The sequence below is a fragment of the Python bivittatus genome, unplaced genomic scaffold, assembly GCF_059951505.1.
Source record: "Python bivittatus isolate LINGU-HERP-01145 unplaced genomic scaffold, Pbiv_v1 ctg000610_np1212, whole genome shotgun sequence".
Lineage (NCBI taxonomy): Eukaryota > Metazoa > Chordata > Lepidosauria > Squamata > Pythonidae > Python > Python bivittatus.
This window is the reverse complement of record NW_028277088.1, coordinates 25,692,382-25,712,564: the sequence shown is the minus strand read 5'-3', so window position 1 is coordinate 25,712,564 and position 20,183 is coordinate 25,692,382.

Sequence of the window (20,183 nt, the reverse complement as noted above, 5' to 3'; positions counted from 1 at the left end):
AAGCAAGGGGATGGAAGGGAAACCTGTAACAACAATGCTGATTCTTTGGCCAGAATATACAAGGATTTGTGGGTCAACTCTTACCCTGTTTGAATTGATAGTTCATCATCATTTTGGTCCAGTTCAACAATTTGAAAATTGATTTGATTCAGAGCTTTGGTTTGATTTTTCAAATAAATGTAAAAAGCAGAGAGCTTTTGAGCATGCTCAAAATTATTCAGGATGCTCATTTGAATAACTGAATCAATTCAAGGGTTCCATCCCTTCAAGGTTTTGATCAGAATCATCTATTCAATTTAAAAAATCATTTCAGCGCAGAAAATTGATTTCAGTGCAGAAAATTGATACAAGGTAAGTAGAAAAAAGGAATTTTTAAAATAACCTATATATTGAGGGTATTTTTAGAAACTTCATAGAAAAACACATATACATCCCAAATCTATATGATGTCTGCATTTCTGTACTGATTTTTAAAAATATTTCAATATAATACTGAATATAACAAAATAATCTAAGAGTATATGTGGCATAGATGCAAGCTGTATTTATAGTATGATCTACCTAATCCGGCTAATATGGATCAAAGATTAATTTATATATGCATCATCTAATCTTTTCACTTGATGATTGGAAATTACATGTACAAACTGACACTACTAAAAAGTGCTGTTTTTGAGCTGATATGCAAGTTCTTTTTGGAATTTCTAATTATGATTCACATACATCTATCTTCATTTGTTGCTATAAGTATGCTTAAAGAGAACTCAGATCTGGACTAAAAATAATCCAGATGGCCACTAGATGGCAGAAGAGAGGTACAGAAAACTCTGCTGTCCTCTACTGGTTATCAGTTTTTGCAGCCCATGTCTATTAGACCTAGCCTCTGTGTGTGTGTATGTGTGTCTGTACACATACACACACACACACACACACACACCCTATGTTAATGAAACTTACTTTCTTTTAACTTTCTCTAAATTCCTACCAATGTACATTATGGCTTTTGATATGATCTACTTCTAAATTCATATACATTTTTGCCAAGCAAACAAATGAAAAGTTAGTGTGATATTTTTGATTGTCTATATTCAGAGCTGATGAATAATTTTACTGTATATTTTTTTATAAATCCCCTGATTAAAACTTAAGCAGCCAAATATCTTAGGCATTTAACTTGTGTCCTTCTCTATCAGAGTAAAATTGGGCATTTTCCTATACACAATAGAGGGGGAAAAAAGCAATTACTATCAATCAGTGACTAAGCAACAGATTGGAGTATTTAGAAAGACTCATTCATACACAGATTTGCAGCAGTGTTCAGCTCTTCTGATTAGATTCCATAGATTTTAAATTGTAGCTAATTAGGCTGTCATAGGTTCATTAATGGCTCTACTGATTCAGCACTCCCTCACCTGCATGCATATTAAAGCTCATTAGCTCCCTTGTCTAAAATACCACCTGCATTAATTGCTGCTGATGTACTAGGACTCTTCAGAAGCCTCTTCTGACAACTGGTTTACCACTGCCCCAAAAAGGCTCTTTTGGAGAGCAATTCACACAAGGTTCATAGCAAGGCACACGTGGTAACACTGCAGCTGTTGTTAAGGGCAGTCAATCCCGTTTTCTGCTTAACAGCAGGAAATGAAATTAGTAATGCCCAAACTGTAATACTTAACACTGGGTGAGTTTGTTTTCCCTTCAGCCTTTACTGGAGATTGTCTAATAAACTGTATTTTATGCTCTCTCCAAATGCCAGGGAACACAGATCTGTAATAAATCTGTAATGACCAAAGATAAGGGGAAGGAGTGAGCTACTGCTGAAATGCGCAGGCCGGTCCAACACTTTGGAATGATAATGCCAAGTGCTTGACACATGGACTGAATATATTTCCATATATATATATATATATATGTGTGTGTGTGTGTGTGTGTGTGTGTGTGTGTGTGTGTCTATGTGTGTGTTGGCCTAATTACTTGCTAAAAGTGAGCACAAAAGCCCTTTGAAAATTCTGCACAGATTTGTGGGCAGAGAAATTTGCTGGCCAACTTCTCCAGATTTCTAAAGGAAAAGGGAAAAATGGCCAACGATTTCTCAAGAGCAGGGATCTCCCCCTTTGTGGCAACAGTACTGCTACCATGGGGGTGGGGGGAGCTCCCAGAACCACATGTCAGAAAACGACAGACACGGGTTCGGTTATCCAGTAGACAGAAGTTTTTATTGGGCACGTTTGCAAAGGTGGGTCCCTCCCGCAGCAATGGAGGAACCCCGAAGCAAGGTCTGACAGGTTTTTATACCCCCTATCTGTCCTCCCCCTCCTACGAGGGCTTGGCTCACAATCTCACCTTTTTTACCGCCCCGGAGCGCCGCTAATTAACCGCAAAACCGCAGACATTCCACTTTCCGAATCCAATCAGCACAATACACATTCCAATCCCCACTTGACCCGACAGCCGCCCCCTGCCGTTTCTCTTCACTCTGGAGCGAACGTGCCTCTTGCCTGCAGTCTTTCCTCCCTCCTGCCGTCCCTCTCCACTCTGGTGTGAGTGTGCCTTCTGCCCATCCTCCCTCCTGCCACCCCCCCAAGGCTGCCCCATGGTGCACAGCGCTCTCCCCTAGCAAACATGGTTCGTTTGAGGCCCTCACTTCTCCCTGCCTTCTCACAATCCCCCTTTTTCTTTTCACGCCTCTGTTGGGCCTCAAACCTGGCTAACAGGATTGCTCCCTCGTCCCGGACCCGGGGCTTCACACACTGGGACAGGTAATTCCCACAAGCAGGGAGGCATTGCATTAAGCAACATACTAGGACCAGTAAGGCAATGAAGCCAATGGCTAGTACAGAAAGTTGTTTTAACCAAGCAAAGTTAGGTAACCAACTAGTGAGCCACGACCAATTCCATCCCTCTGGATCCTCGGATATGCGAGAGGCTAAGGTCTTCAACTTGGCTAGTTTTGCTTCAATATAATTCTCATTGTTGGTTAGGTTAAAGCAACAAAGACCTTGAAAAGATTCACAGCCTTGTCCTGCCCTTAATAGGAGATAGTCTATAGCTATCCGATTTTGAATGACCGCCCTCCTGATCTCAGTGACTTCTTCAGTGAGGGCTGCAATGAGAGAGGATGTAAGGTTGACACTTTTAGCCAGGAGGCAGGCCACCTTCCTTAGGTCCAGATAAGTTCTTCCGCTTAGTGCAGGAACCCCTACTAAGGAGAGGGCCAGAGCCATGGCTTCTGTTTTGGACAAGAGTGTCACATCACTCTCACAATCAGATGGCAGCTCCCTTTTTCTTTTTTTCTTTTGATGGGTGCGCTTGCATTGGAGGCAGGGCATATAGAGAGGTCAGGCGCCCTATGGCACAAGGGCCCCCTGAACTATAGGCTGGAACATAGGTGTAAGCTTCATGTCCACATAACAAAAAGAAACCTTTAGGTAGGTATAGAGGGGTTGAGGCGTAAGGGATATTATAGACCCCTCCACAAGTGAAAGCAGGACCTTTTGAGGGCAATGGGGGGTACGGTTCTGGGTATTGTTGAAATATACACATTGAGTTGCATTGGTTATCCCCAAGAGATTTAGAGCCATTTGCCTTTGATTAGTCCAGGGTCTTGGTATGGGAGAAGACCCAAAATGATAGAACATCCCCCCCCCACGGGGATCATCCCCAGTGATCAAAGCTGTCTGTGCCAATTCTACGCCTTTATGTTGGTCATCTCCTCCCCTGCCTTAGTTCAGTTCCTTTTAAGTTTTACTTTGAGTCCGTCTCCCGGTTGGGCAGTCCATGGTCGGGGGTCGGGAGCTCGCTTAACCCGATGGTAGTGGGTCCAAAACCCCAGTCAGGTCCGAACCGCTGATTCAGTTGTCAGGAGAACTTGGTATGGTCCCTCCCAAGACGGCTTCAGCTTCTCATCCTTCCACGTCTTTATCAGGACCCAATCCTCTGGCTTGTGGGGGTGTTGGTCTTTCAGCAAGGGGGGCCGTTGAGCGAGGAGTCCCTGTTTTCTTAGAGACAAGAGAGATTGTGACAGTACCAAGAGATACTTTCTCAGGAAGGCATCCTTTAGCTCGGGGATAGGCTCTCCCATTGGAGCCAGGAAAGGTCTTCCCATCATCAGCTCGAATGGGGAGACCCCCACATCCTTGCGAGGGGCTGTCCGCATTCGAAGCAGGGCAACCGGAAGTGTCTTTGTCCAAGGTAGCCCTGTTTCCAATCCCAGTTTGGTGAGATGTTGCTTCAACACCCCGTTGGCCCTTCCCACTTTCCCACTGGAGTCAGGATGCCAAGGGGTGTGGAGTTCCCATCGAACCCCCAGGCTCCAGTACCACGGCTTTACAGTGTCTATCAAAGCCTGCACCCCCCAGTGAGACCCTTCGTGCAGTTTCTCCACCATCCCCCTCATGTCAGCACGGCTCACTACTGGGGTCCCCTCAATTGTAACCCAATGACCTGCTTCTTCCCTGCAACCTTCCCTTTCCAGCAGCTGTGAGTAAACCCCGTTCCAGCCAAATTTTCCCGAAAGTGTGCACTACTCCCCAGGCGTATCGCGAGTCTGTGTAGACGGTGAGGGACACTCCCTTTCCCAACTCTAGTGCCCGTTTCAAAGCGTGCACTTCACACAGCTGAGCCGACCAGTCCGCTGGTAGTGCCCCCTTCTCTATTGTCTCTCCCTCCGCCGTCACTATTGCATATCCTGACTTCCTTTGTCCCTGCTCTACTCGGCTAGACCCATCCACAAACCAGACCTCACCCTCCTCCAGCGGGACCTCCTGCAGGTCCTCCCGGGTCTTTGTTTGCAGCTGCAACAGGGTGGAGCACTCGTGCTCTGCCGGCTCCCATTCTTTCCGCTCCCCCGCAAGAAATTCCGCTGGGTTCAAATTCCTGTCTGTTCCTACCACCACATCAGGACTTATCCGGAGAACTGTCTCATATTTCAACATCCTTCCTTCTGTCATCCAAGCAGCCGCCTGCTGACTAAGCACACTTAAGATCTGATGGGTTGAATGGACAATCACGGGGCCCCCAAAAGTGAGTTTTTTCCCTTCTGTCACTAGCACAGCAGCGGCAGCCACTGCCTGCACACAAGTCGGCCATCCCCTCACCACTGGTTCTAGGGCTTTGCTCAGGAAGGCCACTGGTTGATATTTCCCAGCCCGTCTCTGAGTCAGCACTCCAATGGCAGTTCCCCCATGGGCTGTAACGTATAAGTGAAAGGGGGGGCCAAGTTCGGTAGAGCCAGAGCCGGGGCCGTCACCAGGCTCCTTCGTAATTCTCCCCACTTCTCTGTGTCCCCGTCTGTCCATTCTACCCTGTCAGATGATCCTTTCAACTTCTCATACAGAAACTGAGCCTTGCTCATGTACTCATCTATCCATAGCCGGCAATATCCTACTAGACCCAGAAACCGCCGCACCTCCGTTTTAGTATGAGGGGGCTTCAACTGCATTATCCCCTGTATCCGAGAAGGATCAATCAACTTCTCGCCCTTCCGGAGTACATGTTCTAAATACTTGACCTCCCTTTCCACAAATTGGACCTTCCCTTTTGACACCTTCAATCCTTCCTCAGCCAACCAGTTCAATAAAGCCACTGAGTCTTCTCTCACCTTTACTTCCTTCTCTCCAGACACCAACAAATCATCCACATACTGCAGCACCCAAGAACCCCCAGGGGCCTGGAACCCCTGGAGTTTCTCTTCCAATGCCTGTCCAAACAAGAGGGGGCTCTCGGTGTACCTCTGGGGCAGCACCGTCCATCTCAGTTGTTGCTTCAGTCCACGCCTCCCATCCCGGGACAGCGGGTATTGGGCTTGCCGCAAACCCGTCACCCCTGGTTTCAAGGGGATGCTAATTGGGGCGATGCGAAACCGACCCGCCCCCCCCTCCCCTGCCCATACCTCAGGGTTCACAACCTCCACATCCGCCTCTCGCAACAAACACATCCTTTCTGCCTGTTCCACATTCCACAGCTCCACTACTAGACTACCCATTAGATCCCTTCCCAGCAAGTTCACTCTCGCCTGTGGGATCAGTAACACATCTGCAGTTACCTCCTTCCCATTCCACTCCAGTCTCACTCCCTCCAGTACGTCTGCCTTGACCGGAGAGCCTCCCACCCCCATCACCGATACCGACGTGCCCCGGGATTTTCGCAATCCCTGGGATCGGTTGGCACAGCGATGTTCGAGAGGCTCCGGTGTCCACGAGGAACTGCTGTTCCTCGCCAGTGGGACCCACCGTGATGTTTACCAAGGGTTCCCCGTGGGTCCCGGTTGGGGAACCATGACCCCCCTAGTCGTACAGGGGGAAACTCCTCTCATGTTCTCCCGATGTTCAGCATTATTGGGATCCCAATTTGGGTCTGCCAGAGGGAATTTAGTATCTGCGGCCGGGGCATTTGGGACATTTGCATTCCTTTGCTCCCAAGACCCGAGCGCAGCTCGCCAAATCTGGCCCCTCTCTTCTGGCGTATAGAGGTGGGCTAAAATGTAATTCAGTTCCCCCAGGAGTATTCCACCGGGCTGAGAAAAAGTTCCAATTGTTCGGCGGCGGTATGGGCGTTCTCTTGCATACGAGGGAGGGTCTTTTTTTTTTTTAATTCCCTCAACTCACTGGGTTTGATGGGAACCGTTACGTAACTGGTGACGGTCACCCCCTGTGCGTTCGTTCTGTTCGGGACTTCCCGGACGGGGAAGGCACTGGCCGACCTTAGAATAAAGGGCAAGTTCTGAATGTCTTGGTTCAGCTGGTCCAGCTCTTTCCGCAGCCCGGGATAGGGTGGGGGCGCCGGAGGGGGAGCGGTAGGAAGAGGAGGAGGAGGAGGAGGTGGCGGCCCCCATTGAGGTCCAGTCAGGCAGAGGTCCTCCTCATCTTCCTGTTCTTTTTGGACAAAAATTTTGGCTAACTTGGGTCGAGGCCCCTCCCAATGAACATGGAACCAGACTTCCACATAGGGTTCCTGTGTTAACATTTTATGCTCCACAATGTAGTTTTTTTTTTTTTTTAGTTGGGTCACCCAGTAATTACTGGGGATTCCAAGAGTATCCCAATGGTAGGGGAATTCGGGGTCCACTAGTGGATATTTTGGCCATTCTTTAGTGCACAAAGTTATCATGGTCGGTTTTTCCAGACCCCTGGTGAATGGACACAACCAGGGTGTCTCCCATTGTTGCAACAATTGTCCTAATGGAGAATCCGTGGGGATTCCCCCTACTGCGTTTTTCCCACTGGCCCCTGGCCTTACACTCTTACTCTGCGCCTTACCCATCCTTCCTGACTACGTTTCCCACCTTACAGAAGGTCCTGGACTCTTCTGTCCCCTTGCGGCGTCCAACGCCTCGTAACCACGCTAATCTCCCCGAGATTATGGGTAGGCTGTACTCACCAGACCTCCCGGAGGTCCCCTCGTCGGCCGACTTCCTCTTTACTTCTGTCTGACTGGCGATTGGAGTCCCGTCCTGGACCCAACTCCGGGGAAAACGGGAGACACCTCAACGGGGTGTTACGGCCGATTACTCACCGGTTCCCCACAGTCCGGTCCACGTCGAGGACTCCTGGCTGGCTCGCCAATTTTGTCAGAAAACGACAGACACGGGTTCGGTTATCCAGTAGACAGAAGTTTTTATTGGGCACGTTTGCAAAGGTGGGTCCCTCCCGCAGCAATGGAGGAACCCCGAAGCAAGGTCTGACAGGTTTTTATACCCCTATCTGTCCTACCCCTCCTACGAGGGCTTGGCTCACAATCTCACCTTTTTTACCGCCCCGGAGCGCCGCTAATTAACCGCAAAACCGCAGACATTCCACTTTCCGAATCCAATCAGCGCAATACACATTCCAATCCCCACTTGACCCGACAGCCGCCCCCTGCCGTTTCTCTTCACTCTGGAGCGAACGTGCCTCTTGCCTGCAGTCTTTCCTCCCTCCTGCCGTCCCTCTCCACTCTGGTGCGAGTGTGCCTTCTGCCCATCCTCCCTCCTGCCCCCCCCCCAAGGCTGCCCCATGGTGCACAGCGCTCTCCCCTAGCAAACATGGTTCGTTTGAGGCCCTCACTTCTCCCTGCCTTCTCACACACATAAGAAAATCATCTTTCATCAAAATAAATGTTGGACCTCTTCAGCCATGCGCTACCAATTTAATCTCTTAGCATCTGAACATTTTGTGTGATCATATCTAGCATTTATACAAGAATGCAAAGTTTGTGTGTGTAGGTATAGATGTGCAGGTGTGTGTGTGTGTAATCAGTCAATCTGCCTAGGCAACTTCAGTCTCATATAAACTATAATGTGTTGGTCTTTTACACATGATGATACTTTGCCATCCTGCTGACTAATGGAAAAAGTAAAATTCAGATCATTTCTTCAGATGATCACTTAGTTTTCTCCAGAAGCACATCACTGAATTCATGAACTATCAAAATTCCTCAGGATGAGCCACATTTGTAGTTCTACTCAAAGAATTCTGATAGGAAATCCTGATGATATCTTTAAATTTAGAATACGGAGTTTTCTTTCACCAGCAAGTTTTGCTTGTCCGGAATAAGCAGGTCTCTTGATCGTAGATAACAGTGATAGTTATGTAACTATACACACACACACACACACACTGTGTGTGTGTGTGTATGTGTGTATATAACAGTGATAATTCTATAACAGTGATATATAAGACAACTTGCAGTCATTACATAAAAACAAGGCTACATGCATTTGCCCATGCAAAGTTATTGAATTCCTTGAATTTAATCTGTTTTCCCTCTTCTGCATGCTGTTTGAGGTCCATGTTATTTTGCAGAACAACCCATTAGGACAAGTTTTAGTGCATGGATAAAATACATGTTTCCATGCCAAAGGTTCCCAGTTCAGTTCTCAATTTCTCCAGGTGAACTTGGAAAGGTCTGTCTCTGTCCAAGACTCAGAACCCATTGTAGAGCAAGAATAGATAACTTAGCACCTGCAGGGCACAAATGGCCTCTAACTCCAATTTTGCAACCCACATAGCTCTCTCATGTGCACCACCAATTCTCATCCCCAAATTCTTAACATAATTATATTTTAATCCATGGCCCCAAAAAAGGCAAAGGTGGGTGGGATTTAGCCTGGAATCCCAGCTCACATAACTGGATATGCCACCTGAGCCCTTCAGAAGATGCAAAATATATATAAATTATGATTCCCGGAAGGAAATATTTGCTCACCCCTGATAAAGTAAGGTGGATGAGCTAATGGTATGATTCTGCATAAGGCAGCATATTCCTTTTCTCAATGTTCACTTCCTTTTTGCTCTGTAGAGTAGCCCTTTCAATCACATGCTTTTATAACCCAACCAGTATAAAGGTTTATGCTCACAATTCAAATAAATCTCATAACCATGTGCTTCTATATTTACATTGAACAAGCAGGCCATATTCCTATATTCCCCACCATGAAAAATTATGTCTATTTCTTTTTCTCTCTTTCTCTCTTATTTTTATGTTATGTCTTATGTCTTTTTTCTCAAGTTTATTGAAAGGAAAAGAAAGTACACACAGCTTTAAAGACATTACAGAAGCCCGACCTGAAGGATAGTTCTTTGAAGTCTAAAAACATGTATAATCTACTTTTACTTAGTCTAACAGAACAGCTATATTTACCATGCTTATGTCATTATGGATTTTATTTTGTTCCTAGTACAAGGTATATGATAGTCTGGAGATTATCAATTTGGGATACATCTGAAAGTTGTCTTTGATCTCCTTAAAACTATCAATCTTCAGCCTCAGAAGGAACAAAGAAATAAGAGGAAGCAGAAACCTCATTTGCATTAGATATCTCTGGACAGAAGAAAAAAAAAATAGAAGGGGAGAGAAAACAAAGAACTAAATAACAAGGAAGTCAGAGGTCCTGATCTTTTTCACTGCAGGGTCTTGGTAAAATTGCTTGTTTCATAGCCACAGAGACACCCAGCACACTGTAGCAAGATAAAAACTAGTAATTCTATTATTGTAATGGGCAAAGGTATCCTTCTCAGGGCTTATAAAGCCAAGATTTGTTTTTACTAATAAACTTAAACCTAAATCGCATGTCAGCTATAAATAAACATTGTAAATACCTTTGACTGTTTTTCAGAAACAGATCAAATTAACATGTTAATTATAAGACAGATCTCAGAAGTCACATGTAGTTAAGAGCTATGTTTGAAAATAATATTATGTTCTCCCCCCGTCCATCCGAAACATCTTTTCATATTGTTTCATTATTGCAGATGAGGGAACATTTTTCAGTGAAGGGCTGCACACACACACACACACACACACACACCATTTTCATCCTTGGTGTAGGAGACATGGCGGTATTATCAGAGTGGATAAGACTGAAATATTGGCCTTTTGAAATATTTAGGGTTTGGGGATTATTTTATAGAAGTGTTTTACAATTTAACTAGTCAAAGAAAGAAAGTGAGAAAAACCACAATTTTGCTGCTGGATTTCAACAGCACAATATTGGAGGGTTCCGAAAGCAATAAAAATAGGGGTGGAGGTTCATGTATCCAATGGCCCATGGATTGTCCATCACTGTCCTGTTGCTTTACTTCTCATCAGTGCCGGTGGTTTTTGCTGAAGGATATTGGGAGAGCAGAACGGGCTAGCCTGCCATGCACCCCTTAAGTTACAACTGCAGAAATGCAGTGGGGGTTACCAAAGTCAAATGCAATTGCCAAACCATGGAATATGGAGAGATGTCATGTTTACTCCTGAACCTTGGTGTAATGGAGGACTTGGATGAGGAGGTTCAAGGTCATGGGGAGAAGAATCTCAAGCATCTCCTCAGCCCACAGCCTGAGCATGTGAAAGCAAAGTGGATGAGACTGGCACCACCCTAAGGAATTCTTAGTGTTTAGTTGCAGACTTTGGGGGTTAGAGTTAGTCTGGCAAGATTCTGTCTAGCAGGTGTAAGCTAATAAAGTAACTGAGCAATTCCAGAACCATCCCGTGGAGTTTCTTGGGCTGAACCTGACACTTGGACTGGCAAAGGACAAGATCTCACCTCTCTTTAGGCTTCAGATATCATCATCTCCCATTAGCTTATATAACTTTGGAAGAGGTTGGAGGAATAACTGACTATATAAGCATAAATCAAAGAAGTGATTGCCTTTTGTATGACCAGAGTCATACATTTTGTTTGATGTAAAGGTATTTGCTATTTGCTTTTATTTGCCTTTTGTGTGGAGATCAGAGAAGACTTGACAAAATCTTGAATGCAAAGATGCTGGCTCATTTTCATTTGTATCGATAATCTATATTCAACTTCCACACATTCATTTGAAGGGGTGCATCAAAATACAAAATAGAAAAAAAGTTTCAAACCCTCCCAGAAGAACAGCAATGATAGTTTTGGCAGGAAACAAGCATCACATTGTATAGTAAAGGACAGGAAGAATTTTTATAAGAATTTATAATTTCCAAGTCAGTAATAGAAAGTTTTGAACTTCTCTGTTCATGTTCACATTTTTCCAATTTTTGAGATTTGGTTCTCTGAACAATTGATGTAAAGGGAGAGTGGAAAGAAAAATGTGTAGGCAGTTGAAAAAAATAAGGAAACATTACTTGGAAGAAATGTATAGACTGGACAAAAATAGATATGGAATATGCACGTATTTTCATATAGTCTTCTTAAAAATTGTAAACGTGTACTAGAACAAACTGAGAACTGGAAAAAAGTGAGAGCTGGAGAGAAACTGGAATTAAGAGGTTTATTCTTTTTCCTTTCAATTCTTTATGGCCTAGCATTTTTTAAATCTTTAGAGCATTTTGTGAAGGTTTCCTTCTTTATCGCCTTTTCCAGTATGAGTTGAAAAACCCTCAGTACACATCATACACACACATTGTTCAGGAATCGTTCAAGCACGTCTTGATAAATGAGTCATTCCTTTAATCATTTTACATTGGCTGTCAGAAGTCTTAACTATGATTTTCCATCAGATGTTGATTTAAGACAAATCACTAACATTCTTTCAGCATAAGTCTTTAGATAAGTACTGGTGGTCTATCCTGGGGAATATTATATTTAGAAATATCTGTGATTAATGTTCAGAAAAGGAGTGAATTATGGAATTGCCAAGCAGAACAAATACAGGAATGCTTTCCTTGTTGGACAAAATGTTGTATTTCTGATTCTGATTCATTGATATTATTTTATTTTCACTTTATTTTAATGTATACGTTTAGAAATATCCTTCTTCTTTTCTTTTCCTTTTTTGTTCTTTCCTCTGTATACTATAATCTGAATAAGCCCAGCAGGCAATATCTTTTAGCCAAAACAAGAAGGACAAAGGGCAGCAGAAAATTCAGTTAGCTTTATTCACACACACTTGTCATAAAGTAGATTATCCTTCATGAGATTGTGTGCGCATAGGCAAGACCTCCCAGAATGAAATCTCATTTATCTCTAATAGGAACTAGTATGTGTTGTCTCCAAGGGTCCTTTCCATTGAACCCTAATAATTGTATATCGGTCATATATCACTTCCAATGTATTATTATCTCAGAAACTACTATTGCTAGATTGTGTGTTTCTTGATTCGTCCAGGGATGAAAAATAACCAAAAATTGCATGTCCTAAAATGCAATCTGAGATTTAGCATTGCTGCTTGAATCAAGGTTAAAAAAAAAAAAGTTGTGTGACTGTGTGTGTGTGTGTGTGTGGTCTGTGTGTATTTAATAGTCTCCAATAACCTTGGGTAATGTGTATCATTATTATTATTATCATCAAAGAATAATTACAGTACAAAGAACACATCTGTGACTGGTGTTCTTTAGAAATTTGAGTTCCAACCAGGAACCTAGAAATTATCCACATAATATCATGTGCCCAGCACTGTGGCTTTTTAAAATTCATAGTTGATATAGATGAAATATTTAGTTCTTGTAAAAATATGTTTAATCTGTTTATTATTCCACTTAACCTGCCAATAGCTATAGGGATGACTTTGCAAGATATTTTCCATAAGCTACGCATTTTGATCATTAGATTTCTGCATTTTTTAAAACATGCAATTGTTTTTCTACTATCCCTGGATATTGTCACATCTACAAAAATTGCTCTTTTCTTGTAATTATTGTTATAACTGGTTATATTCTAGATAGCGATCAGTTTGTATGTGAAAATCCCATACAATTATAATATCGTTTTCAACAACTTTTTGAGTGTTGTGATTGTACACATTTGGGAAACTTGCAATTATAAGTTTTGCTTAGATGCCACTGGATCATGTTATTGTTATTCTACTTTATTATATCATATTATTATTCATAATTTTCCATATAGATGTTTGTGACATAAAGCATCGCATGCAAACTTCCATGTTTCATGACTATCTCATTCAAGTATCCTCTGGCTTGAAAGCAATAGTTTGGATGGGTAAGTTCAGAAAGTCAGGGCAAGCAGTAATCATGCCATGGCAGCAACTGCAGCAAAATTATCTGCAATTTGTCTAGTTTTCATTTAAAATATAGCATCTACTGTGGCAATCAGGCAGAGTTCATGATTGGTCACGGTTCTTAACATAACAGATCTTTTCCATTTTAGGTTACCTGCAGGTGCTGGTTACATAACCATATTTTACAGATTATTCTCTAGAATATAAATTGTTTAACCCCCAAAATGTTCATTACTCTCAGACTGACAGCATCCTCTAATTGCACATATCAGGGATCTTTTTATTTATACTTCTGCTACCATATTTCTGTTGCACCTGTTCAGTGTTTTGGTAAAGGTCCTGTTGCATCTATGTGGCTTTATGCTGATTGATGGACTGAGCTATCACTTGGTTGATGTAATTGCTTAATGGGAAAAGTATTCCTATAGCAGAATATTCTAGGTTCAGTAGGATTCATTTTCCTAAAATCAGCAGAACTTAATTTTCAACATTGCTGGCATGAGAAGAACCTGAGAAAAGAATAAACATAATATGAAATGTCTTAAATCTTTATGGAAGATTCTTTAGATCTATACATGGGATCTTCTATGTAATTTTGGTTTTGTGTACCTGTGTTTTAAAGTTGTATTTAGGTATTCAGATAACTCTTCTTACCTTCACATATTGCATATAAGTATTTGTGATATGTGTGGGGAACTAAATGAAATATAAGCAAAATCTTTGAGAATACTGGTAATTGACTACTCCGTTTCCAGAACTGTTTTATTTTAAAAAAACAAAACAAAAAACCTAGCACAGAGTTTTGAGTAGGATCCAAACTTTGGGGTGATTATCTGCACTCTAACTTCTAAATCTTTGGTACCTTCATCTATCACTCCATGGCATCTGACACCTTGATAAATCATCATTTATTCCTAATTCAGTTTCTTGCTCATATTTGCAATTTTCAACAACTCAGGTGGTTACATCAACACTTTTTTATGAATTCTGATTTCTAGCATATTAAAGTTGCCTCACTCAAAGGGAGCAGTTAAACTTTTCATTCCTTAGTCACCAGTTCAAGTCACAATGGGGTCTATACTGTTAAACAATATATTTTATGGTGAAAAAGATTTAAAACAATATTAATTATATGGATTTATTACCAGTTTAATTTCTGTGGCCATACTTTATTATGGTAAAGAAAAAAAAACAAGTGCAACAACATTTTGAAAGTGGCAATATTACCAGTGAGCCCAGACAATAAATAGAACTGGAAATTGCATTGCTTTCTTCCCATATGGATAAAAAACATCATTTTTATAGTTATACATTATAGTAACTAAGTCAATTTATTTTGGATGCCCACCATCCTTACTCATGTATTCTCCTGCTTAACTCTGATCTGCCTTTCTCCATGTTTCTTGGTGCTGTTGGTTGACACCTGCATATAATTATCATATTCCCAACAAAGTCCCCCAAGAAAAGGCAAGATGGATCAGAATAATGAAATCAGCATCATGGTGTTGCAACACAAGCCCTACCCATTTAATTCATATCACAATCTCACAAAGATATCGGAGTGGACCTTACAGCGTGATTCCAATGAAGCAGCAAGATTCTGTGAACATCACTGTATATACCTAAAACGTATCAAGAATGAATGGATGGACACTCAGATGGACAGATAAGAAACTGTGATAATGTATCAAGAAAGAGCTTTTGGATTTGCAGTGAAGCTTACTGAGTACAGTGGAACCTCGGGTTATGAACGCTTCTGTTAACAAACTTTTCGGGTTACGACCAGCTCCGGTCGCAAAATTTTGCTTCGGTTCGCGAACTCCGTCTTGGGTTACGAACAGGGTCTGCGGCCATTTTCCCTCCCGTGACATGGTCTGCGACCATTTTCCAGCCCGTGACACATGGTCCATGGCCATTTTTCCGCCCCTGACACGTGGTCCGTGGCCATTTTTCCACCCCTGACACATGGTCCACAGCCATTTTCCGCCCCTGACACATGGTCCGCAGCCATTTTTCCACCTCTGACACGTGGTCTGCGGCCATTTTCCACCCCTGACACGTGGTCGTAGGGAGGGGGACTCTCCCTCCAAGCAATAGCCACCTCCTTGTCCCCCACGCCAGAATGGATTAACAGTAATTACACTGAACCTTATGGGAAAATTTGCTTCGGGTTGCGACCAATTCGGGTTGCGACCAGAGTCACAGAACGAATTAAGTTAGTAAACCGAGGTACCACTGTATTTCAATCTAGCATAAGGCAGTTATTGTACGAATAAGGTGAATTCCATGGTAAGTATTTTTAGGAAAGGAATTTTAGATAAAGTTACCTTATTAGTCTTAGACAAGCATTATAAAAAGTAGTAAGATATTAAAGTGAACCATCCCATAAGGAAGGCTCCCTATGATCTGCAGTGTAGGGTTCTAGATCTCCAAAATAGCCCTATAAATGAAGCAGCATTTTCTTCAGACATATGGCCAGAATGCCACCTCCATCACCTACCTCATAAACCAACATTGGGAGCAGAGTTATTTAGTTCCTGGCTCATATATTGACTGGATTCATTTTTGTAACACCTGAATAGGACTATTATAATGTCCTTCTTCAAAGTTCTGCATCAGGCAAAAAACAAAAGTAATCCTGAAGTTCAGTTGCCCTCTCCTTGTTCTCCTTTAGGAAAGAGGTGAAAACTATTCTCTTCTGCCAGGATTATCAAGCTTAGTTAGGTGGTTATGACGCGGCTATAGACTATGCTGGTGATTGATTTATGTTATGATTTTATGTGGTTTTATAGTTTTATATGTTTATGATTGTTTTATTGGATTGTTGTGATTTGCTCAGACCTTATGATTGGGGTGGCAGATATATCATCTGAAATATATAAATAAATTTCCAAATTCAATTTCAAGTAATGTGATGGACTGGAATGGAATGGAGGAAGGGGGGGTGAAAACGGTGCTCTCGTCTCCAGAGTAACGCTCTGGAGATAAGCGGAGGAAGCTGGCGCATCCCTAAACATTCCAGAAGATAGTGAATAGCTGTGCCTGGGAACTAGTGGTCAGTCTGAGAAGATTTCTGTAAACAGGTGCTGGCTAATAAACCTTGCTGATTGAACCTGCATGGTCTCCAGGAGTTCTTTGGGCTAGCCCTGACAGGTAATATCTTTATTGAGCCATTTCAGGTTACAAAATAAGTTTTTAAAAACTCTTCATCCAGGACTAAAAAAAAAAAAAAAAAAATGGTGAGAAATAATGTGGCTGATATTCAAACCACATCTGCACTGGGTTACAGACATAGTCTGGGAGTTATCTGCTATACCTCCCAACTTTCCTTCCTGAGCAGGGAGGTGATCTTCTACGTGTTTAGCTGAATATGCTTAGAATTTGCACTGCAATTGGGAAATCCAATCACATTCAGTTGAAAGTGTAACCCTAACCCTAACCCCCTTTTGCAATATGGGAAGGATGAGAATAGAGCCAGCAGAAGCACATAGCCATAGATGTAGCCCTCTGATAAAAACTGTAGGAATACAGTTGTCTAAAAGCTTACCTTTGTCAGCTATTATTTTGTCATTTATTATTATTCACTATCAAATATGTGGAATTCATTATTTCAGTATGTAGTGTGGCTTAGATTCCACTCCTCCAATTTCCAGGAGGACAAATTTGTGAAAACAGTTCTGTTATGGATAATAGTCAAGATTAAATATATGATGTTATCACGATTAGAAACAGTGTGCCACTGATTGCTGGATCCCAGGGGCAAACAATAGACAATCATATGCTACCTATGAATCTCTGAAATCCGCTGCCTGTCCTTACTGGAGATTAGACAATATTTATCTTTATCCCAATATTCTGTGTCATCCTCAGATACAATATAGTGGATAGTGGTTGACACTGTCTAATCTCGTTGAACAAAATATTATACTTTTTTTGTCACTGCGCTGAACTGTGACACAATAAAAAGCAGGCTGATCTCACCATTATCAGGAACATAGGTAAAGTTAAAGTGTCTCTTTATTCAAACTATACTCCTAATGATGTCATCTTTTGAAGTGTTCTTTGTAACAGTGAAGAAGTGGTTTGTTATTCCCTTTTGGGATGTTCTTCAACTTCCCTAGCTTAGTTTACAGTGCTGGAATTCAGTGGATATTTCCCATCCAACTATTAATCAGGCATGATTCTGCTAAATTCTCTAACCGTCAGTCAGATACTGCCACCTGGTGAGGCATCAGGAGCTTTGGGAGTTGGCAGAAGCCACAAGAAAATCCACAGCTGAAGGCTTATCAGAAGTACTTGGATGAGGGACCATTCAAAACCCAAGTTGGTCTTCCACCTGTAATGTATTAAAAGCTCCAAATCTTGGGTTTTCTTGGGTGGGGGGATTAGAAGCACACAGAAGTTTGGCCAATTGACAACTTTAGTATTTGCTTATAGAATATGACACTCCATACCGTGGGGAAGTTAGGTAATTTGAAATTTTGGACCTAATGATCCTATGTAAGCTCCATTCTGGATCTTGCAAGGCTTCTTTAGAATTATATTATTTCATTTCTTTCAAAGTGAGGGGGGCAGGACTGCAATGTTTGACGGCTTTTCCTGTTCACTGTGCTGTCTTAGACCCTGGACTTCAGCTCCAAAGTCTTGTCTTGCTGGCACCACCGGATCCATGCCCCTCTTAGAATCCCACAGGTTTGGATCACGGCTAACCTGTGTTCTTTCTTCAAGTCCCTTCCAACTATTATTTTATGAAGGGAATATAGCAATTGTTAGAGAAGAAAGCAGTTGAAATTATCTGGATCTACATTAAATGAAAGTACAAAACAGAGAAGAAAGTAGTTTCTACAATGGAAAAAGGTTTTTTCTCAGGCCCAAATCACTACTCAGACTTTTTATCCCCCACTCTTGCATATGTCTGCTTCTGATGCTCATGAGGATAAAACATTTTCTGTATGTGGGCATTAGTTATGTCTGTCTCTCTCTCTCTCTCTCTCTCTCTCTCTCTCTCTATATATATATATATATATATGAATTAACATCCTTTTCAGTTTAGGATGCAATCTGCATACAGCCATCTCACTCCTTTAATGCTGGGTATTTTATTCCTCTCTAATTCTGCTTAGGACCCACTTTAGCAATACTTTCTGCCTTAGATTAATTACCCTGATCTAATTCATTTAGTAGAGGACAGCTGTGGTATGTGGGTTGCCCACTGATGTATTGTGTTAAATGACGCCCATCTGTCATTCCAGCATATCAGCATGAATTCTGTGTCATCCACTTCATTGGCTCTGCCGAGATGTGAAGTACAGCTACAATGTTTACTACTGCTGTTAATTTAATATCTACACCTTTAATAACCTGACTGCTGTCATTTGCTGAACAATGATACATGATGGCCAGTGAAGAGCCAGGGAGAAGACATTAACTAGACAGTTTATGAGACCAGTTGTAGTTAATTAGCGCACTTCTGGGCAAATTTACCACTGTAGGTCTTTTAGGGCATTCTCTTGTAGAAATGTCTTCCTGAAAGGCTTCCGCACGCCCCCCCCCCCATACTTTTTAACTTTATTGTTGACAATCTAGATTTGTTAAGTCATTCTCCTAAGAGAAATGCTCTTTCACCTGTCAGTTCATCTTGGCATATCTCATACATATCACTGGGAAATATATAGCCAATTCTTCTATCCTTTATTAGATACTGTAATACAGTAAAAAAAATTCTTCCAGGGATTCCATTCTTATCTCATTGGACTTTGCAGCTGTGGGAACACTAACCTGAAAGGTTATTTTTATTATTTATGTATTATTTATTACTAAGGCTTATATGCTGCCTAATTATACACTCTAAAGGCTTACAATCCTACAATCCAGCAAATCATCTGAGTCAATATGATGCTACTGTTTTACCATAATAATCTTATAACCCCTACAACAACAGCAGTTCCTCCCATTTCCTGGAGAAATCATCATAAATCAGCATATCCCACTCTTCAGTCTCCAAAGTTTCCTCATCCCAAAATCTGTGAAATAGATAAATAGGAATATAAAAAGAAATCTTGCCACTGGGAGTTGTACGTACATATCTGTATGTACATTTTTAAAAGAGCTTTGGGAAAACCTGCACCAGAAATGTTTGCATTATTTATAGATGCATGTTTTTAAAATGGATAAAAATAAAAATAATTCTTGGGCATATGTTAAGAGTTATGTAAAATAGAAGGAAATGCATATAAAAGCTGCAGAAATTACAAATACGAACAGTTATAAAACTATCTACATTTTTTAAAAATCCATAGGAAAAATTGTGCCTTAACATGGACAGTAAAGAAAACATCTGCTGATTTTGCATCACTCAGAAGCAAAGGAAGTGCATGTATTATTCAAATGCAAAAAGAAGATCCAAACACAGCATAATTAATTTATCCCAAACATTTTCTGAACAGATTCTATTTGGGAAAGTACAATGTTGAGCCTGCTGGACTTCTAATGGGGAAAATCCAACAAGCTTGATATCTCCACCAAAAATGCTGTTTCTAGTAGACACCCTCCAAGCTTCATCTGAAGATAATTCTTCCATCAAGACTTCCAATGCTGGGAAGAGAAAGCATTTTTCAACCAAAATGCCTATTTAGCCAATATATGTTTTCAAATCACATTGTACACTGATATTATGCAAACTGATAAACACTTTTAAACACTTGTGAACACTTCTATAAGTTGAACTTGAAAAAAATATTTCTGATAATACTGAAGCCCAGAATGCATCAGGCTGCAGAT